A 23,768-nucleotide genomic window follows, 5' to 3' on the forward strand; every position below is an offset into this window, starting at 1 on the left:
GGGGGTCTGTGAATGCCCATAACTACAGGGGGTCTGTGAATGCCCATGACTACAGGGGGTCTGTGAATGCACCTGATTACAGGGGGGTCTGTGAATGCCCGTGACTACAGGGGGTCTGTGAATGCCCGTGACTACAGGGGGTCTGTGAATGCATGTGACAACAGGGGGTCTGTGAATGCACGTGATTACAGGGGGGTCTGTGAATGCCCGTGATTACAGGTGTTCAGCTCTCTGGGAAGAAACCGCTGTGTGTTTCTGAGGAAACGGCCCAAAGCTGAAATGATTACCGACACAAAAAGTGTTTGCGTGATCATCAATTATGCACGGTGAGATTTGGCTGGGGGGGGGGCTTTCTAAAACAAGATAAATAGTCACTGTTCCCCGAGTTAGGCAATAATGTAGTTTACATTATTGTCTTACAGACATCAATAAACCTGTAGCTAAACTTCCAGGTGTTTTTACTCAACATCAAAGTTCATTGGTTGGCTCTTATAATGGCATTTGTAACAACCTGTCAAGTTAAAAACAGTGAGATATTCCGAAATTTGAGCGTCACCATCTTCTGCTGACAATCCTTTCCCAGAAGGGAAAGCTCAAAGCTCCTGCATTTATTTAAAATATGAGCCATAACAAGCACATGCACTCTGCAAAGCTGTAATTTTCAAACTCTAGAGCCTGGGCCTTCTGAAAAGCAGCAGCACTTTCCACAGTGCATCATCTTAAAAGCTTCAATCATACAAAACTGCCATTAACATGTCATGAGCATCTTCAGAGAGCAGTTCAGCAAATTAGGGTCTTTTTCAAGGATGACATTACACATCGTATAAAATGTATGCTTAGATATGACACTTTATTTCCCTTGCCTTAAGGTCAACCCTCTGATCAAAATGACAGCACTTTTTCCTTCAGCGATTTATTAAGATTTTATACAGCGGTAATTACAGATATACTTCAGTGTTCACATACTCAAGAATATGCAAACTTCATACATGTAAATTGTGACCGAACACCCTTGTTCGGATCATTTTCAAAAACAACAGAAAAGCCATTTCAATAACAGGTGCCTGCCTTAAAAATGGCTGCATTATTTGTGCAAATGGAATTTTGTAAACAAACTGTCAAACATCGAAAAAAAACAAAACAGTTACGTCTCCTTCCAGAATGAAAATATTCTTCTCTTTGCATTAAGCTGCAAGCATTAAGGACATTTGGGTCCAAACAAGTGCTACACAGCTAGAATTACCAAAGCAAGGTCCTTGTTTGTTCAGAGTACCATAAATAACTTACTGGAAACAGAATTCCTGAACGAAATGTTCCCTGCAAAGGCAGCACTGTACGTGTAGGATTTTTACAAACTGTTTACAATCACCTGAATAATTCATGCCGCTCAAATATTCACATTTCAATCAGTCTTTCCCTTCAGTGGTGCATTGTGGGAGAAGGCTGAGCTGAGCAGGGTCTGCTGATCAGTTTGCAGGCGAAGGCATTAAAGAACGCCAGCGCAGAAAGAGACGGATTTCCAGCCTTTGTTTCTCAGCCGTCTCATTGCGCTTGGTCCGGAGACCAGGCGAGCATCTGGCTCATTATGTAGCATCACAGGCTAACGGATAGCCTGGGAGCCCCTTGGTGATTAGAGAGGCGTAGATTAATGGCACGGAGACACTGTTTTGCAAAGATAACCAAAAACCGCTGTAATCCAAGGATTATCATAAATCACTGAGATTCATAAACACTGGTGAGCTTTAATTTCATTTTAATGAACAGTCAAACATACCGCATAAACCAAAAGAAAGGAATTATAAATAAAAGAAAGGCCTTGCTCAAGGGCCCAACAACATGACAATGAGTTCAGTGTGCGCCAATGGCCTCCACAGTCAGCAGGTCTCAGGCCAGCAGAGCAGCTCTGAGACCTGGAGGAAGAGGGAGGAGCCCTCAGGAGCTTCCCCACAGACACACAGCAGCTCTGAGACCTGGAGGAAGAGGGAGGAGCCCTCAGGAGCTTCCCCACAGACACAGAGCAGCTCTGAGACCTGGAGGAAGAGGGAGGAGCCCTCAGGAGCTTCCCCACAGACACAGAGCAGCTCTGAGACCTGGAGGAAGAGGGAGGAGCCCTCAGGAGCTTCCCCACAGACACAGAGCAGCCCTGAGACCTGGAGGAAGAGGGAGGAGCCCTCAGGAGCTTCCCCACAGACACAGAGCAGCTTTGAGACCTGGAGGAAGAGGGAGGAGCCCTCAGGAGCTTCCCCACAGACACAGAGCAGCTCTGAGACCTGGAGGAAGAGGGAGGAGCCCTCAGGAGCTTCCCCACAGACACAGAGCAGCTCTGAGACCTGGAGGAAGAGGGATGAGCCCTCAGGAGCTTCCCCACAGACACAGAGCAGCTCTGAGACCTGGAGGAAGAGGGAGGAGCCCTCAGGAGCTTCCCCACAGACACAGAGCAGCTCTGTGAGGCTCAGGGCCCAGTGGTGGAGGGGCCGCGTATATCAGGTGATATAAACACTCATCAGAGAGGACCGTGTGTTAGGATGACACGCAGCACTGCACACGCGTGTAATCCGTCACGGACCCCCGCGTTCAACCCACGACACATCACCCACGTGAGGGAATCCACAGACCTGATGAGGAAAGTCTGACTCATAAAGACTGCAGGATTATACACCGTGCCCAGAGCACAGCTAATTACGGGCTTTCTGTGAGCTGAAAGCACCAAGACGACGTGAGTTTAAACGATGAACCAGAGCAGCCAATAACACAACGCCTGTCGTTCTCCAACCTGTGCGGCGGAACTGAAACAAACCGACTAAACGTGTAATTATCCTCAAACAGGAGGATACGAGACCACGCGCCTCTCCTGGAGCTGTTACAGCCTGCGTTAGCGTGTTGCTCTGAGAGTGGGAGGCAGGTCTGAGACGCTGTGTTTCCTCTGAAGCAGCTCACCGTGGAGAAAGAGAGAGAGGGAGAGAGAGGAAGAGAGGGAGAGGGAGAGAAGGAGAGAGAGAGAAGGAGAGAGAGGGAGAGATAGAGGGAGAGAGAGAGGGGGAGAGAGAGAGGGAGAGGGAGAGTGGGAGGCAGGTCTGAGACGCTGTGTTTCCTCTGAAGCAGCTCACCGTGGAGAGAGAGAGAGAGGGAGAGAGAAGGAGAGAGGGACAGAGGGAGAGATAGAGGGAGAGAGAGAGAGAGAGGGAGAGAGAGAGAGGGGGAGAGGGGGAGCGAGAGGAGAGAGAGAAGGAGAGAGAGAGAGGGAGAGAGGGAGAGAGAGGCAGAGAGAGGGAGAGAGAGAGGGAGCGGCAGAGAGAAAGAGAGGGAGAGAGAGAGGGAGCGGCAGAGAGAAAGAGAGGGAGAGGGGGAGGGAGAGGGACAGAGAGGCGTGTTTAGCGCTCAACACCGTCACATAACGGGAACGCCGCGTATGGAAAACAAAACGTCTGGACCGGAATGGACTGAAAGGACACATTAAAAAGGGGAGAGGGAGGAACACAACTCTAACTGAGCCCCTCTACATGACATAAGAGGCAATATCGCTCTCTCAGCATTGATCCAGAGCACTTAGTACCAGGGCTCACAGAGGAGTCAATATCGCTCTCTCAGCATCGATCCAGAGCACTTAGTACCAGGGCCCGCAGAGGAGTCAATATCGCTCTCTCAGCATCCATCCAGAACACTTAGTACCAGGGCCCGCAGAGGAGTCAATATCGCTCTCTCAGCATTGATCCAGAGCACTTAGTACCAGGGCCCACAGAGGAGTCAATATCGCTCTCTCAGCATTGATCCAGAGCACTTAGTACCAGGGCTCACAGAGGAGTCAATATCGCTCTCTCAGCATCGATCCAGAGCACTTAGTACCAGGGCCCGCAGAGGGGAGTCAATATCGCTCTCTCAGCATCGATCCAGAGCACTTAGTACCAGGGCCCTCAGAGGAGAGTCAATATCGCTCTCTCAGCATCGATCCAGAGCACTTAGTACCAGGGCCCACAGAGGAGTCAATATCGCTCTCAGCATCGATCCGCCGGCCAGTAGACACACAGATCTGCTGCGTCCCCTGGATGGGGAGAAATGGGCTACTTAGAGCGGCGTGATCATGACAGGGAGGTGAAAACGTGACGGCCGACTTCACCGCGCTCTCGCTGTGTGACATCATGATTACAGTGATGTGTGTAACGGCCTGGCCAATGGGAGGCAGCCTGGGACGGCGTAGAAACTGCAGTCACCCGCTAACTAACCGCAGAAAGGAACATAGCGCCAAGAACCACATCAGTAGGACCTGTGTGCTAAGAACCACAGAAATATGATTTAAGTTTTTACCATGGAAAGATTGTTGGTGCCACACAGGGTAGTTTTACGATCTCAGAAACTGCTGATTTCTTGGGATTTTCTCTAGAGTGCCGAGAATTATGTGAAAAACAAAAGGCATTAGCAGGTGTTCTGTGGGCAAAAATGGCTTGTTAATGACAGAGGTCAGAGGAGAATGGCCAGTCTGGCTGAAGCTGACAGGAAGGATACAGTAACGCAAATAACCAAGCATTCCAACAGTGGTATGCAGAAGAGCATCTCTGAACACACAACTCATGGAACATTTGAGTGGATAGGCTACAGCAGCAAAAGACTTAATATGTCTAATAGGTCTAATAAATACCTAATAAAGTGCTCACTGAGTGTAAATAACAGTGAACACCATTAAGACATAGTTCTAATTCAGATAGATGGGCCTATTAAAAAAGAGACTTAATGAAGTGTCTTTTTTCACTCTCCCAAGGTTCAGCAATAAAGTTAAATGAGGAACCATTTCTTTCTGTCCGTTATATTCCATTACTCACTCAGTTCTCTTATATTCAGTCTCAGGTTCGGTGAGCTGGAGAGAGAGCCATTGGAGAGATTTTGATGTCCTTCATGAGAATGATTCTGGAGAAACGATAATGGAGAAAAGCAGACAGAAAGCAGTGTATTTTTATTTGTCGAGTTTCATTTTTGGAAAAATAATCTGCTAATGTTGAGTGTTTCAGTGTATTGTGCATTGACCTCCAGCTCTTACGTCCAGTGCCAGGATCAGTAGCAGTTACACAGATTCATGTTCAGCATGTAATTGAATCTGAAAGATGTTCGAGTGTGTTATGTGTGAAATGAGTATTCAGAAAACCGTTACTTCAAAAAAAATCTCCCACTAGAATTATTTTAAATACCTGAAGAAGAGATTTCAAAGGAGGACTTTGAAAGCTCAACTTCCTTTCCTCCCCATAAAGAACAGGAATGCAAGCGAAGCTCCGTCTCATTCTTTGTATGAAAGAACATTTCAGCCTTTCACACAGGCTTGTTATTTTCACACATTTCTCAGAAATGTCTCTGCTCTATAATGAGGGCCCCCGTCTAAAAGAGCTTCCTTAGAAGGGCCAATCGATCGCACTCGTTCCATTTCGTGAATGAAGATTCACAATTACTTTTTTCAATTTCACAGATATTATAGCTGACCAGGTCTCCGGGTACTTCAGAGCCACATTCCAGCCCTTTAACCGAATGAAGCGACTCCAATTTCAGGCAGAAAGGGCCATAAAGGCAGGTGATGGGCCCCTCTGTTCCTCAGAGCCTCATGGTCACATTAGCATGGAAGGTTCCAGACGGCTTCTTCTTTACAAGAGAAGGATGAAAACTGAAACAGATCCACTTGAAGCCATACATTTCTACTGATGGACATGCTGTGCTTTCTGATTCTTTATTTCTGTTTCTCTCTTTCCTGCAGGGATCTGAACTGGAGATGATTGTGTCCAAATTAACCACTGCCATGGTAGCAACAGCAAAAGGCAGCTGTTTCCATTGAACTCTTCAATTTATGTGACAACGATGTCAGATGCAGTAAAACATACATAATGTTTCTACTTTGCAGTCCCTAGGTGGCTGGGAGACGTTCCTCGTTCACCGGCTTCAGCCAGTTCAGTGGTCACAGGCAGACCAGCTTCATGAGGAACTACTGAAGCTAAGAAGGCTTGTTTTGGTTGTTTTGGGTAACTTGCTGCCCAGAGTGATACAGGTGGACCAACATGCAGAAAAAAAAACAGCCCCTCACTGTGTTCCAATGAGGACACACCTTTCATCTGGCTCCCAGGTACACAAAGAAGTATATCGCTGCTCTTGAGAAGATGGGATCATTTCATGGGGAGAAAGCGTGAAATCTTCTTTCTGCCCACAGGGGGAGCATGGAGGTGCCAGCGGGGGGGGGGGGGGGGGGGGGGGGGGGGGGGGGGGGGGGGGGGGTGTGTGCAGGGTTTAGGAGCAGCACTCATCACGCGAGGAGGGGTTTCTGCAGATGAGGCTCCCAAATCTTCAGGGGATCCCCGACACACACACACAGCCAGTGGGGTGTGACAGGGGATGGCAGTGAGCAGGAGTTTATTAAAACCACATGCCCCCCATCCAAAACCACACACCCCCCATCCCAAAACCACACGCCCCCATCCCAAAACCACACACCCCCCATCCCAAAACCACACACCCCCCATCCCAAAACCACACTCCCCCCCATCCCAAAACCACACGCCCCCATCCCAAAACCACACGCCCCATCACAAAACCACACGCCCCCCATCCCAAAACCACACACCCCCCATCCCAAAACCACACGCCCCCCATCCCAAAACCACACACCCCCCATCCCAAAACCACACGCCCCCATCCCAAAACCACACACCCCCCATCCCAAAACCACACTCCCCCCCATCCAAAAACCACACGCCCCCCCATCCCAAAACCACACGCTCCCATCCCAAAACCACACGCCCCCCATCCCAAAACCACACGCCCCCCAACCCAAAACCACACACGCTCCCATCACAAAACCACACGCCCCCCATCCCAAAACCACACACTCCCATCCCAAAACCACACGCCCCCCATCCCAAAACCACACGCCCCCCATCCCAAAACCACACATGCCCCCCCCCCTCCTGCTCCTGACTCCCCCTGCTCCATGCTAATGCTCTCCCCAAGGCACCCAAAGTTTGACGGAACCGCCATTTTAAAACAGAGGTCAGAGCTGCAAATAATTATGGGAATTACAGCTTTTATTTGCATAACCGGGGAATGAACACCAAAAACGCTTTAGAAACGATTTTCTAAGGTTGGAGCAGTAGTCAGGGGAGACTCTGAGAGAAAGGTCTCTGTGCTCAAACCCCCCGCCCTCCCCCCTTTGAGAGATACTGCCCTTTTCACCATTACATTACATGTTATTCAGCAGGGGAGGGGGAATCAACTTAGTCTCCCCTGGAGGAATGTGGGGTTAAGGACCTTGCTCAAGGGCCCAACAGCTGTGCAGATCTTATTGTGGCTACACCAGGGATTGAACCACTGACCTTGTGGGTCCCAGTCATGTACGTTAGCCACTGTGCTACAGGCTGCCCCTCAACAGACAGGAGGGGCACAACAGGAGGGGCGCAACAGGAGGGGCGCAACAGGAGGGGCACAACAGGAGGGGCGCAACAGGAGGGGCGCAACAGGAGGGGCGCAACAGGAGGGGCACAACAGGAGGGGCACAACAGGAGGGGCGCAACAGGAGGGGTGCAACAGGAGGGGCACAACAGGAGGGGCACAACAGGAGGGGCGCAGGAGCACATTCATAAACAGATGAGTTGTGATTCAGACAAAGGCAGGTCGTTTCAGAGACCAACCTACTGTCTGTATTGCTACAGTAAACTGTCTGAGCTTTTAGCAAGAGCTCCTGACGGTTCTGTGTGTTCTGTGGGCGCTGCTTCTGTGTCTTCAATTGAACATACCCCCCCCTCCCCCCTCACGCCTCCACAATCCAACCCTCCTGTTGTCCATTATCTGGACACGCGACAGGAGGACCCACACTGCACCACAACGCCCATGACTGCGTTGCATATGCAAAGTTTGTTTAGAGGAAAAACCAAGTTCCCACGAGATAAGAATGTAAAAAATAAAACACGATGCACCTGTAAGCTCAACAAGGATTTAGCAAATATTTGTCTCTTAATGGGTAAAACTTACTTTGGCAGCATAATTATTATTATTATTATTAAAATAAAAACCTGCATCCAAATTGCCCTTTTTGGACACCTTTTCTCTAGACAGTGGTCAAAATGACATGTCTAGACAGACTGAATGATATTTTATGCAATTAAACATTTGTACATTTCGTAGGTAATCAGAATGATTTCCAGAATAAATCTGTGTTCCCTGTGGAAAGAGTTCTCGCCACCCGGCTAATCATTTCCAAATGAGTATCAGAAGCTCCGGTGGTTACATCACAAATTTGGAATTAATTTGCCGTGTGGCTGTCATCAACCTCCAGGGGGTTCCACAGGGGTAATGTTTAATTAATTGGCATTCAGCAAAGCAGGAAAGTAATAAACAGGCTTTATATTAATCCAGAATTAATTCTAATAAAGATCAAATCAACCAAGATTTAATGCTAAGTAACAATTAGACTCATTTACATGTGAACAAAGCACCCATGTTTTTTTGTTTGCAAAAACAAGACAATGAAAATCTGATTAACACAGAATTTGGCGGGGAAGGTATCGGTCTTCCTGCTTCAAGCCCATTCCCAAACCCACACACACGAGGCAGTAAAGCTGCACTGGGTATTTCACAGAGAAAACTGTGATAAACGCTGTGAAGCTCTGATTCAACTCGCTGGTGGAGATGACAACGGCGCGATGGTTCTTTCACTGAACTCTGTTATCCGTCTGCAGCAGCGTCTCCCTTAAGGAGGTGACAGGGGACATAAGGAGGTGACAGGGGACATGAGGAGGTGACAGGGGACATACGGAGGTGACAGGGGACATGAGGAGGTGACAGGGGACATAAGGAGGTGAGAGGGGACATAAGGAGGTGACAGGGGACATAAGGAGGTGAGAGGGGACATAAGGAGGTGACAGGGGACATGAGGAGGTGAGAGGGGACATAAGGAGGTGAGAGGGGACATAAGGAGGTGACAGGGGACATAAGGAGGTGAGAGGGGACATAAGGAGGTGACAGGGGACATAAGGAGGTGAGAGGGGACATAAGGAGGTGACGGGGGGACATAAGGAGGTGACAGGGGACATAAGATGCTACACAGGAGCACCCTCCCATAAAGACGAGTGGGCCACACAGATGACCCCTGACCCCGCCGCTCAATTGGACTCTGGAGTGCGGGGTGGCAGCATTACATTCTGACGGCAGAGACAGAGCCAGTTTTAGCAGCCTTTGAAGAGACCCCTGCATAGTGATTCAGCCCGTCTCCTCTCTCTCCAGAGACCGATGGAGGCAGAGAGCGTTCCTGCATCTTCAAATAGATCATCATCCTGTAATTGCTTTTAAATCAAGAGGAAGCCTCCTCTGCCCAGGAGGCCAGATCAATCATAAAAATCGATGACAAAACACTAAGATAATTCCCACCAAATGGGATTCCCCCTCCAGGAAGGGACCAGGAGCGGATCTGTATTCCGTTCCCCGGCTGTAATGAGGTGGATCTCTGCCGTATTGCAGAATTGGATTGTCTTTCTTCTGACACTTGTGATTTAGTGAATCAAATGGCCACGTGCTGTGTTGTTTCAGTAAAATACGAGTAAGCGTAAAAGGTCAAGAGTGGAGATGTCTCTCTACGCAGAAGAAGGACTGTCTCGCCTACGGCGGGAAAAACTGCCCAGTGGACAGATCTGTGCTCCCAGCCACACACATCCATGGTACAGAGCTTCACCATGGAAAATAACAACGATAAAATATCTCTCAAAGAGTTCATGGACTGGGCATAAACACAAATTCTACACTCCTCAATCAGGAGAAACACACATGACTCAACATTCCTCTGTACCTGACCCAGGCTGCTGTCAATCATTAGTACAGGTGCATGATGGGATATGCAGTGGGGGAGAGGGACCTCTGTGGTCCTCCACTGTAAAATGTGTGGCCTTCTTCTGGAGGAATACCATAGAGCGAAACTACAGAATAAGGAGTAGATCATAAGGGAGCAACAAAATCTGTTTATGAGAGCTCTGCTTGTTAGTGTGAAATCTCTTAACTACTAGAATTTTAACTGCCCTAATAAAAACCAGCCAATAAAGTCCTTTCAGCACTAATAGAACAAAATGCTTACTTTTAAACAAAGTGGAAAGCAAAGTTATTGATTTACTGTGCGACCTGCTCTTAATACAAGCACTGGACTTGCCCATAATGCATTCTGAAGTCTTGACCGTTTAATGGATGCAGGTCATTCCCCTCTGTAAACGGCAGTAGTTTATAAAATGCAGCAAAGCGAAGAGACTAAACAGATGAACTGCATGTGTAGCTAACCTCCTGAGGTTAGCTTTTTTATTTTTTCCAAATGTTGGAGAAAAAGATAAGCATAAAAATAAAATAAAAACATTTTATTTGTATGGTTTGAATCATGAATAATGCGACAGGAACAGACGTTAATGCCTAAACTATGAGCTCAAAAAGAGGAGGAAAAAGAGAAAAAAAGGAAGAAGAGAAAGGTGGAGTCTGCGTTAAAGATCGCAGAATCCTCAGAAGAACACTGGAGTTTGTTTCAGGAAGAAATACCTTTCTCTGAATCATCACATAACACACGAGCAGCCGCTCAGAAATAACGCTCACATCCCCGTTCTGATGTGATCCACCTGTAAAAAGGTAAACCTCCAGAACATTCTGCTCACAGAGAACGTGTTCCAGCAGGTGCCCACAGTCTGCTTCACCCTATAAACACCTCAATGTTCCGTTCTAAAACGCGACGGGCTGCATTAACTTCATTGTGATTATCCTGGAAAGATCCACGGCCGACCTCATGAAGCATCAAAACAGCCATTTCAGCTTTGGATAGAGCAGAGGTCAAAACAGCACAATTATCTGACCGCAATTAGTGTTGCATAATTAACAATGAGTGTTAATGAACAACACTGACTTAACAAACAGGGGCATGAGGGCAGCACTAATCCAGACATGATGGCTGAACCTGCTCAATCTTGCAGGCCCTGTCTCCCACGTGTAATGGTCTGGGTTTCTGAAACATGGAGCGATCCTTCCTCTGACACACCCATCCTGTGTATCCCAGGAGCGCGTATCTACGGGTGGTCGTGCTGTCTCCTATGAGGTTGTGGAACAGCTATATCTACGGGTGGTCGTGCGGTCTCCATGAGGTTGTGGAACAGCCGTATCTCAGGGTGGTCGTGCGGTCTCCATGAGGTTGTGGAACAGCCATATCTCAGGGTGGTCGTGCGGTCTCCATGAGGTTGTGGAACAGCCATATCTAAGGGTGGTCGTGCGGTCTCCATGAGGTTGTGGAACAGCCATATCTAAGGGTGGTCGTGCGGTCTCCATGAGGTTGTGGAACAGCCGTATCTAAGGGTGGTCGTGCGGTCTCCATGAGGTTGTGGAACAGCCGTATCTCAGGGTGGTCGTGCGGTCTCCATGAGGTTGTGGAACAGCCATATCTAAGGGTGGTCGTGCGGTCTCCATGAGGTTGTGGAACAGCCGTATCTCAGGGTGGTCGTGCGGTCTCCATGAGGTTGTGGAACAGCCGTATCTACGGGTGGTCGTGCGGTCTCCATGAGGTTGTGGAACAGCCGTATCTCAGGGTGGTCGTGCGGTCTCCATGAGGTTGTGGAACAGCCGTATCTACGGGTGGTCGTGCGGTCTCCATGAGGTTGTGGAACAGCCGTATCTAAGGGTGGTCGTGCGGTCTCCATGAGGTTGTGGAACAGCCGTATCTCAGGGTGGTCGTGCGGTCTCCATGAGGTTGTGGAACAGCCATCCTCTGACTATCAGTTTCTCCCATTCCGCTGATCATTTTAAATCATGTCTAAAACAGACCTCTCCTCCTCAGCGTATGGCTCTGTGTAAAGTTTATGTCTAGTGATGTGCAGTTGTGTGTAACCTAATTTTACTTTGTTTTATACATCTTATTTGAACTGTAGAGCACTTTATTCAACAAGCTGCAGTTTTAAATGTGCTTTATACATAAAGTTGACTTGACTCCTGAGTCTACTTCAGAGGTAGATGAAGGGTTTTGTGACTGTGGAGGTTATATGCCTACCTAAACGATGGCAGAGGATGATGCAGTATGGCAGTCTGTTTGTTTTCATTTGGAAGTGGGACATTTTCAAATATAACTAAGCAATCGATGTAATGAGGGATGTCTTGTGGCTGTGGGAAGAGTTATTGATTCACTCTGCACTGTAATGAGGTTTTTGTGGAATATAGGAAAGCTAATATATAACCATAAATTATTGCTCACAAAGAGAGTGTCTGGCACGAATGCCAGGTGTACTCTGGGAACCAATGTTCACGCCCAGAGAAGAGAGGGGACAGGATTCAGGGGGACACAACGATCAGAGACTGTGCTTCCTTAGCTCATGGTCTTCAGGTTTCTCTACAGCCCTCTTCTTTTGCAGGTAACAAATGAAAATCCTTGAGAAATACAGCAAAACTGTGCCATGTAGCGTAAAATTATTAAATCTGTAGAGACTGAGATATTTCCGCTTGCCAAACAACTATTCATTCATGACATGAGTCTCTGGTAGTAATCTCAAGAACCGTACGTTCAACTACGCCAAAACCTACACTACAAGGTACATTGAATGGAAATAAATTAATTAATATCTTTAAAATAATTTTCACTGTAATGTTTTTGTCATTCACATCACTTGTATTATGTTAAAAAAATTAAAAAGCTCAAACTTTTCTCTGCCGGGTCCCGGGGGGGGATATGGACACTGAGCTCCATATAGCTAGTTAAAATATTTTATCAGATTTGCAGACTTTTCATTACCATGTATGAGATGAGTGGGAAGAAAAGTGCAGGCGCGCATTGTGAATAAAACATTAGGTTTGTGGGCAAAATGAGAAAAGCAACAGCTATACGACCAGTGGGTTATACATCAAACATGTGCTTTGTGTGTACAGCCTTTCTCTTTGATAGGGGCTGGTCAATATCATGTGCATTCAGTTATACATCTAATGCTAGTACCCCAAACCCAGCCCTACGGCCACGGCTTTAACCAATGATGAAACGCACAGAAAACAAACTTAACACAGGAGCACACTGGATTTGACCCGCAAGTCAATAATTAACGTAGAGGCTATGAAATCCAGTTCACCAAAGAGTACAACCCCAGCAACATAACATTTCTAAACAATTGTATCATTCAGAAAATTGCTGACATGTAGGATTTTCCACCAAAAAGTGTCTTCTTCAAAGAGCGTCAATAATGCTGAGTGTCCCTCCCACACTCTCCAAAAAACACGACTCTGATCAGTGTTCTGTTGTAAAGGCAGGACATAGTTTTACAAATATAATATGTTAAATAAAGTACACATCCTCCTCCCACACGTTTGAGTACACATTCTAGAGAACTCCCAGCCACCTATGGGCTCAGATCCAAACAGTCCACTCCAGTCTAAATCGATTTCATTCTGCCGTGGTGAATCCATGAGAGCCCTTAAGGGATACAGCAGGTTTAGTCCCAAGTCTTTAAGGAATCCTTTCATTGCTCTGCACTTTCCTACTTAATCTCCACGCATGAGGAAAAGCAAGAAACCGCATGAACACCCGACCATGGGGCCCCCAGGTGCATCACACTGAAGTCCCAGTGGAGTTTACACAAGTGCACGTGCTATCCAAACCGATCTGGTGCTCCATATTACATTTTAATGCATTTTTAATGCTGGACTATATGGGAACTTTAAATAGAAAATGAAGAAAAGCAATCAGTATTTGTCACCCTGCGTGGAGCTCCTGTGGCAACCAGGTCTCGTTAGTTCCCGGTGTCATGGTGATTAATTAGACGTCTGATGCTCTTATTGAGTCTGCATATTTAAAGGAGAGGAGCTTGTCATAGGAGGATCAGCAGGTCAGTGTGCACTGAAGACTGTTCATATCCCATCTGTGGCCTTCAACACGGGGAACGCAGGAGAGAGGGGGAGAGAGAGAGAGAGGGAGGGAGGGAGGGAGAGAGAGAGAGGGGGAGAGAGTGGGAGAGAGAGAGGAGGAGAGAGAGGGAGAGGGAGAGAGAGAGTGAGAGGGAGGGAGGGAGGGAAGCAGAGAGAGAGGGAGGGAGGGGGAGAGAGAGGGAGGGAGGGGGAGAGAGAGGGAGGGAGGGAGGGAGGGAGAGAGAGAGGGGGAGAGAGAGGGAGAGGGAGAGAGAGAGTGAGAGGGAGGGAGGGAAGCAGAGAGAGAGGGAGGGAGGGAGAGAGAGGGAGAGAGGGAGAGGGAGGGAGAGAGGGAGAGAGAGAGGGCAGGGGAGAGAGAAATGGGATGAGACTTTAACCAAACTGTAAAGTAAAACAGAGCTAGATTATATCACACCTACCCACGTATGTACTGTGAAATATGTTTTTGTGAAAAAGGATATTTTCATGGCGAGGTGTAAGGTAGGCTGGAAGAAGAAAATAAAAACAGTGCTGTCACAGCTGCAGGAGTACAGATGGATGCATCAATCCTCATCTCACGCTGAGTGTAATTAAATTACACTGCATAACACTGCAGGGGTTAAACAGGTTTGGGTGTTTAATTAAAGCTGGAAAAATGTAACTTCTAAATTAATCTTGCTCTGTGGTTTTGTGCTGCATGCGTACATGCGCAAGGATCTTCTCAATTTTAAAAACCAAAGTCGTCCAGAAACGACAACAACCTGGCAGAAATGCCCCAGGAGCAGGACGAGAGCCTGGAGACTGAGGGATTCACACACTGGTCTCTGCTTGAACGGGACGGAGATCATGAATAAGTCATGGGGGACAGGGGAGATCATAATGGTTGTGGGAAGGGCGGGTGGGTGTCTGTTTAATATCCGTCAGCAGGTACAAGAGCTCTTTATTCACAGGAATTCTGTCAATAAACGACACTCCTGGTTAAAGTGTGAACACGAGACGCTGGATGGTGCAGTGAGCCGGCGTACAGTCAGAACCCACTCACACTCCCAGGTGCCTCTGTGAACACCACCGCTATTATAACACCTGTCAGTCGATAGCACTCACATTTCTACAAGCTCCACACACTCAGGACCTTATAAACCTGTCTTCAGATTTATCACATCAAGTCATCCACAGGACAGAGCATTTTGTACAGAGGAATATCCGAGCCCAAATGAATAGGTGATGTATTGATTCAGTTTTCTGTTTTCATTCATTGATAAATTGTGGAATTAACATGCTGGTAAAGTCACAAACTTGTGATTCACACAGAAAAGTGAGCATTATGTGGAAACAATGCAGTCACACTTTTCCAAAGTTCCATAATTGCATGCTGGGTCCATATAAACGCGGGCGGTTCCAAAAGAGCAGCAAAATGAGAATAAACAATCAGACATTTCTTGCACACAATAAAACATTAACTGACAGGGCCAGAAGCCGCGCACGTTGAGCAGGGTTGTCAGAAGCCTGTGCGTGTTCAGGGACGGCTGTTCACCGTCACGTGACCTCTCTCTGACGCCGTGTCTGATGACACAGCGAGACCCGTCCTGACTGAGTCTTTCAGCTCAGAGAGCCCTGAGCATCGACCCACCTCTCCCCTCAGAACACACAGCAGCTCAGCCCGTTCATAATGGAGGAATATCCTTTCATAACTTAACATTAACTCCGCTGACATTGTGTAGCCTAATGTTTTCATTTTAAGAAATTTAAGAAGGGGACCATTTTCTCCTTTCTGGGAGTTGTTTACAGAGAGGATATTATTATTATGCTTGCGAGATTCAGCTTAATGCTTGTTTTATTACTAGTCATTAACTTATGAAAATTACTTATAATGCCAAATAAGATCTTGTTTTTTTGTTTCATTTTAATAAGAAACAGGCTCTCATCTCAAGGCTACAATGTAATGCCATGTAATTATTCCAATAAATTATTGAAATGAAAATTTGTGCAACTTGATTGCCGGTTTTACAGTATTAAACATTTCAGAGTTCAGAACGGTATTCAGAATGAGTGCGTATCTCTGCGCACCCTTATTGCGCTGCTCTGTATGCGCGATGCCACAACGTCACTCAACGGGGGGATGATCAACTCAAGAAGAACTCAAACTACTGATGGCTGTTATTATTTCTTAAATACAGCAATGAATTTCAGTAGAACTTCAACAAATAGAATCTCACAATAAAGTCCCTTTAAAAATCCTCAGTTAACTTAATGACTTCAATGCATTGAAAAATAAAATGGATTAGGTAAATTATCACCTGCCAATCTATAGCGTTCATATCTCTCACGGTCTCCGGATGAATTCCCTGAGCTGTCGAATATATGTACAGGAAAACAGCATCACCAATACCGGAATATACAGCACAAAAACAATTAATGAAGTTAGTGTTGACAAATGTTAGTTATAGCTTCCTGAATTTTATGCAGGGAAATAACAAATAATTGGTTAACAAACTTCAACATTGCATCAATACGTTTTTAGTTTAGTTTGTCTTAGCTGAAAGCATTTTCAGTACCCATTTTGGCATCATGGTGCCTGCTAACAAACAAAAATCTATGGAATCTATCAAACGGTTAGCCATCAGCTAACTTAATGCTATTAACTTATTATATGGGTTAGATAATGCGATGCGAATGGTAATCCAGCAAACACTAGTTTTTATTGCTACAAACAAAACAATTTGCTGATTTAAATCGACTAAACTGCATTGTGGTTTGGCGGAAAGCAGAAGCTAAACGATGCTATTTTACCGGGGCAAACAATACACGCCACGTGTCCTTTTGGTGAACTTGCAAGCGAGTTAGACACCCAATTACTGACAAAATAATCACACACGGAAGTTGTTTTTCGTGGTGGAGTTAATCTCACTTCTAAATCTTAGTGTTTGCTGAATCATGTTCCAAGCTCGCGATGTACGCCACCTTGTTTTCGGTCGGCACGTCTGCAGTTCCCAAACAATATGTAAGCAACTGCGTGCGGTTCCTATTCCCAAATGCATTGGTTTGGTTAAACTTCGTTAGTGTTGCAACAGTTTATACTTTGGAAACAGTGGGAAGTAAGATAGGCAGTCAAAATCCCAACAAAGTGCCTGAATTAAATCAACATGAGGAGAAGTGGGTTTTTTTTAATTTTTTTTTATTCATAAACATATTTTATTGTAAGGCAAACAAATGAAGTATTGTTTTTGAAAATACAAGTTAAAGACAAATGAAATACTGGCCTCATACCCACTAATACTTAATATATTTAATACTTAATAGTTATAATGAATGTTTAACTTATTCAAATGTATTTAACTTATTCAAATGGTTTGATCCCCAGTGTAGCCACAATAAGATCTGCACAGCCGTTGGGCCCTTGAGCAAGGCCCTTATAACCCTGCATTGCTCCAGGGGAGGATTGTCTCCTGCTTAGTCTAATCAACTGTATAAGAGCAATAAGAGCGTCAGCCAAATGCCATTAATGTAAAATTGTCCAATTGGTCCTTATCCATTTCCAATCACTACAAAATATATACATATATCTATACAGTGTTGTGTTGTTCTGGAGAGAAGTCTCCTGCAGCTCTCTGGTCCTTCCGGGCTTCACTCAGACAGTTTATCCTGAGAGCAGCTCAGTCCGTCTCCCAAGCTGTGAACGGGACCGCCAGGAGCTGCCGGGAACGCCCGGACTTCCTGTCTCCTGACTTCCTGTCTCCAGACTTCCTGTATCCCGTGGCCCCTGGAGACGTGTTGGGCCCGTGCGATCTGCACCCCGCCTCCTGCTCTGGCCCCCATTAGAGCGGACACCAGGGCCTCCATCCCAGGAGACAGCTGATAGGCTGATTGGGGTGTACACACACCCAGTCACGCACCCACACGCCTCCCCGTGCTGTAGCTCACCCCCTCTACACACTACCCCAGTCACGCACCCACACGCCTCCCCTCTACACACTACCCCAGTCACGCACCCACACGCCTCCCCCTCTACACACTACCCCAGTCACGCACCCACACGCCTCCCCCTCTACACGCTACCCCAGTCACGCACCCACACGCCTCCCCTCTACACACTACCCCAGTCACGCACCCACACGCCTCCCCCTCTACACACTACCCCAGTCACGCACCCACACGCCTCCCCCTCTACACACTACCCCAGTCACGCACCCACACGCCTCCCCGTGTACACACTACCCCAGTCACGCACCCACACGCCTCCCCGTGTACACACTACCCCAGTCACGCACCCACACGCCTCCCCCTCTACACACTACCCCAGTCACGCACCCACACGCCTCCCCTCTACACACTACCCCAGTCACGCACCCACATGCCTCCCCTCTACACACTACCCCAGTCACGCACCCACACGCCTCCCCCTCTACACACTACCCCAGTCACGCACCCACACGCCTCCCCTCTACACACTACCCCAGTCACGCACCCACACGCCTCCCCCTCTACACGCTACCCCAGTCACTCACCTACACGCCTCCCCCTCTACACACTACCCCAGTCACGCACCCACACGCCTCCCCTCTACACACTACCCCAGTCACGCACCCACATGCCTCCCCCTCTACACACTACCCCAGTCACGCTCCCACACGCCTCCCCCTCTACACACTACCCCAGTCACGCACCCACACGCCTCCCCCTCTACACGCTACCCCAGTCACGCACCCACACGCCTCCCCCTCTACACACTACCCCAGTCACGCACCCACACGCCTCCCCCTCTACACACTACCCCAGTCACGCACCCACACGCCTCCCCCTCTACACACTACCCCAGTCACGCACCCACACGCCTCCCCTCTACACACTACCCCAGTCACGCACCCACACGCCTCCCCTCTACACACTACCCCAGTCACGCACCCACACGCCTCCCCCTCTACACACTACCCCAGTCACGCACCCACACGCCTCCCCCTCTACACACTACCCCAGTCACGCACCCACACGCCTCCCCCTCTACACACTACCCCAGTCACGCACCCACACGCCTCCCCCTCTACACACTACCCCAGTCACGCACCCACACGCCTCCCCCTCTACACACTACCCCAGTCACGCACCCACACGCCTCCCCTCTACACACTACCCCAGTCACGCACCCACACGCCTCCCCTCTACACACTACCCCAGTCACGCACCCACACGCCTCCCCTCTACACACTACCCCAGTCACGCTCCCACACGCCTCCCCCTCTACACACTACCCCAGTCACGCACCCACACGCCTCCCCGTGTACACGCTACCCCAGTCACGCACCCACACGCCTCCCCGTGTACACGCTACCCCAGTCACGCACCCACACACCTCCCCGTGTACACACTACCCCAGTCACGCACCCACACGCCTCCCCCTCTACAGACTACCCCAGTCACGCACCCACACGCCTCCCCTCTACACACTACCCCAGTCACGCACACACACGCCTCCCCGTGTGTTCACATCCTGACATTACACAGACTTCCAAATGCTCCCCAAGTCCACGGAGGAGGACAAATACATTCAAATGAATGTTAGAATTTGGTCAGGAATCCTTCACATCATTACTGAATCATCAAAATTTCATCTGAGAACATGTTCTTTTCCCAGAGATGATGAGTTAATATTCAGGCCCGGTCTTCCTAGATCACAAGTAAGCACTGGCATCAAAAATTATACTTTAAAAAGTGAAATCGTGTCCGTTTAGGTTTTACGGTGCACCATAGATAGATGTTTTTGTCAGAACAACTGTGACAGTGCATTTATTTTCATTATTCTAAATCTTTCAGGCTTTCAATCAATCACTCAATCAATTTTTATTTGTATAGCACTTTTTATTTGTATAGCGCTTTTAACAAAGGGGCTTCGTCACAAAGCAGCTCTGCAGAGAACCGGCCTCCAAGAGTACGCCTAGGGCAACAGTGGCAAGGAAAAACTCCCTGGCTGACAGGAAGAACCCTTGAGCAGAACCTGAATCAGAGGGGGAACCCATCTGCCGCTGGTTGGCACCGGTATGTTGTAAAAACGTTGTCTTGCATGTAAACATAGTTATAGTACATGGATGTCCAGTCCAAATGAATGAAGTCCAAACTCCGGTCATGTAGAGGGATGGCAGGAACACCCATGGGTGGCACTGTCAGGCAAGGGGACCGGCTTGGTGCTCCAGCTGAATCAACAGTGGCAGGAGGGGGTGCACAGCTGGTCTTGGGCCGGAGCTCCGGGCCAGGAGGGGGTGCTCAGGACTTGGGCAGGTGCCCAGAGCAGGAGAAGAGGAAAGAAACATTGTTAGGGGGTTCAGATGGTACCTGGTCAAGCAGAGCCGGAGGGAGAGGTGTCTGCGTGCGATAAGGAGAACCCCGGCAGAATAAGGCCATGGCAGCATCGCTAAGGGAAGCAGAGGCAGGGGCCAACACAGCCTTGAGGGCAGGCTTGAGACGGTCACCACCAGACCATGACTGTCTGACCGTGCTGTACGACTTTTAACCCTCTGAAGAGGAGATGATGCGGAATGTTTCTGTCAAAATTCTAAGTGTTCTAGAACTTTCAATTACCAGCAGTGATTGTTACATCAGCGTTAGAACATTCCAATCACATGTTTGTGACCTCACACCTTAAAGGGTAAATGTCAAGCTTACGATCTGTTTTCACTGGTTAAATATCATCAACACATGTGGGTGTTTAACAGATATTTCATCACTCCCGGCAATGAGACGGAGGCATTGCACTAATATCTGGAGTTACATCATCACGTCTCTTTCAGTACTGCAGGAAAAACCCAGGACCCATATTGACAATTGATGAGTTGAGCTATTACAGAGGTTGAGCAGAAGAGAGGGATTAACTCAGGGCAATTAAAGAAGTGAAAATCCCCAGCTCTGCTGATCATTTGCCTTCCGTCTTGTCTCCAGGCCTGGTAAAATATGCATGTGCATTTAATGTTTAATGCAGGAGCATCACGGGAGACTCTTCCTTCAAGTCGTGAGAGCCAAAGTTCTGCACCATGAATCAAAGCGTGGTAATTTCCCTGTCTCTGTTTTAGTGGTGCTCCTGCCATCGAGAGGGAAAGCCCTTTGCTTGGTGGGCAGGTGGAGGTCTTCAGTGAGGAGTGGGCAGCTGATAGTCTCGTTTATAAGGTGTATGACTGGGACCCAGAGGGTGGTTGGTTCAAGCCCCAGTGAAGCCACAATAAGATCAGTGGAGCTGTTGGGCCATTGCTCTGAGGGGGATTGGTCCCTGCTTATTCTAATCAACTGTAAGATACTTAAGCAAAATAACTCATGTAAAACCTCCCTTTCGAGAGACCGACGTCTTTCTCCAGCTCCGCAGCGCCAGTTTTACGGTTTTACGCCGTAAATCAAAAGTTCAGCCGTTCAATAAATGATGAGCTGCAAGAGGCGGCTGCCACACACTTTCTCTCCATTATCAGGTCAATTGATGAGCTTTGGCACCTGCTATCGCCGTAAAACAAAACCAGCGTCACGGCAGGTTTTCACAGTCTGTCAGCGGCAAATAAATGTATACTCAGGCTGTGGTGAGCAAGCAGAAGAGACGGTGCGGAAGGACGCCGGCCGGATTTCACTGAAGCGGAGATGCCCGGTAACGATATAGATGAAGCAGGACTTTTTTTTTTTTTTTTAAAGAAGCGTCCACAACATCGCGTCAGTTTGCGTGGTCGATAATAAAAAGGAATCTTTGGAGAACTACGCTAGAAGACATGAAAATACTCGAGCGCAGAGAACTGCAACACACACGTCTTCTTTTCAGTGTTTTTATGTGTTCATCACACAGACTTTTAAACACTGTAATCCGTTCCTTCTGGGGATGACCTGACAGTGTGCGACCCTATTTCAGGTATGTGGAAACGTGATCGAAAAATAAATGGTTCCTTCCATTTACCTTATTGTAAAGTTTCAGGCATTTCTGTGTGCATGTTTATGATGCATGAGGTTTCATGTGACTGAGATCAATTAAAGAGCATATTCAGCGCTGGGTAGCCCCCAGGGTGTGCCCCAGTGACACAGCCATATAGCTGAAAACTACATACAGTACAGTTTTAATACTGTTTACTCAAAAACTATTACCACTCTGGCCTTACCACACAGGATTAAACTAATCCTGTGTCACCATTTCAGTGGATTTATTTTCTTCAGCTAAACCAGATTTTCTCTGTTTTCTTTATACACTGTACCCACACATACACACATACTTTTTCTATATTTGAGTATTTACATATATATACTCTGAACTTTGAAGAAAACTGGGCACCTGCTCTTGTAAATATGTTGAGGTATGTGGATGACACTTCTGCATATCACTCCTATCCTTTTATTGCGTTTCCTTATCCTTTTATTTATTTCCCATCTCTTAATTTGCATTTAGATTCAAACATGCCTCAGGCCCCAATGCGTCAGTCTAGACCAGCGCAATAAGGCAACCTGTTCATAAATATTATCTGTGCACAACTGTGCGTTAATCTGCCTATGTTCAGATTCATGGATAAAGGACGTTCAGGGGACTGAGAAATTGTTTCCCGTCTGTAGGATGCTAACAGGACGCTATCAGGAGACATAAATGGAAATTAGCAGAGAATAAATTCCACACAGATATTAGCTCGTTTTTTTTTTAACCCAGAGAGTGGTCACTGTATGGAATAGCTTGCCAGGATATCTAGTGGGGGCAGAAACACTGGGGGTTTTTGAAGACCAGGCTTGATACAGTGCAAGGTACTGTTTAGCTTTTAGGCAAACTAAGCAGTAGGTACGCTTTAGTGCAAGGAAAAGGCGAGTATTGCTGGGCTGAATGGCCTGTTATGGTATATTGTGTTGTGTTATGTTGTTATGTTGTGTTATATCATGTTATGTTGTGTTATGTTGTATGTTGTGTTGTGTTATGTCATGTTTATGTCATGTTATGTTATGCTGTGTTGTGTTATGTTGTGTTATGATGTGTTGTGTTGTGTGTGTTGTGTTATATTATGTTGTGTTGTGTTATGCTGTGTTATGTTGTGTGGTGTTGTGTGTGTTGTATTGTGGTGTTGTGGTGTGTTATGCTGTGTTGTGTTATAGTATGTTGTGTTGTGATGCGTTGTGTTGTGTTGTGTGGTGTTGTGTTGTGTTATGCTGTGTTGTGTTATATTATGTTGTGTTATGCTGTGTTGTGTTATGCTGTGTTGTGTTATGTTGTGTTGTGTTATATTATGTTGTGTTGTGTTATGCTGGGTTGTGTTATGTTGTGTTATATTATGTTATTATTGTTTACATACAATCCCTGATCACTCCCTACTCCCCAGCTAGACCACTCCGGTCTGCCAGCTCTGGTCGCCTTACGGTTCCCTCTCTACGGGCACCTGGCGGTCGAGCTGCACGTTCACGCCTGTTTTCCGTTCTGGTTCCTCAGTGGTGGAATGACTTGCCTACCACTGTCAGGACAGCAGAATCCCTCCCCCTATTTCGACGCAGACTCAAAACACACCTCTTCAAACTGTACCTTAGTCCTCCCTCCTGATTTACCCCGCCCCCCCCTTCTGATACCCCTATCCCTGTCTAACCCCCCCCCCCCCCCCCAAAAAAAAAAAAAAAAAAAAAAAAAAAAATTGCACTTATGATGACGACTATATGTTTAGAACAGCAGTCCAGGTGTATTTTCCTAGTTCTGGATGTGATGCTTTGACTTGTGGTAGAACCTATGCACTTGTAAATCGCTTTGGATTAAAAGCGTCTGCCAAATTACTAAAATGTAAATGTAAATGTAAAAATGTTATGTGTGTTGTGTGTGTTGTGTTATGTTGTGTTGTGTTATATTATGTTGTGTTGTGTTATGCTGTGTTGTGTTGTGTTGTGCTGTGTTGTGTTATATTATGTTGTGTTGTGTTATGCTGTGTTGTGTTATGTTGTGT

At 47.2% G+C, this 23,768-nt stretch overlaps 1 long non-coding RNA gene across 1 annotated transcript; it reads right to left on the reverse strand.

Annotated features, from left to right (window-relative positions):
* Nucleotides 1–13,312: 13,312 nt before the first annotated feature.
* On the reverse strand, nt 13,313–16,884 carry LOC133134127 (uncharacterized). Its single transcript, XR_009709250.1, has 4 exons — nt 16,816–16,884; nt 16,152–16,204; nt 14,295–14,360; nt 13,313–13,875 (listed from the first exon to the last, which is right to left on the reverse strand). It is a non-coding gene; the product is annotated as an uncharacterized LOC133134127 (long non-coding RNA).
* Nucleotides 16,885–23,768: the final 6,884 nt, after the last annotated feature.

The sequence above is a fragment of the Conger conger genome, chromosome 7 (assembly GCF_963514075.1).
Source record: "Conger conger chromosome 7, fConCon1.1, whole genome shotgun sequence".
Classification (NCBI taxonomy): domain Eukaryota; kingdom Metazoa; phylum Chordata; class Actinopteri; order Anguilliformes; family Congridae; genus Conger; species Conger conger.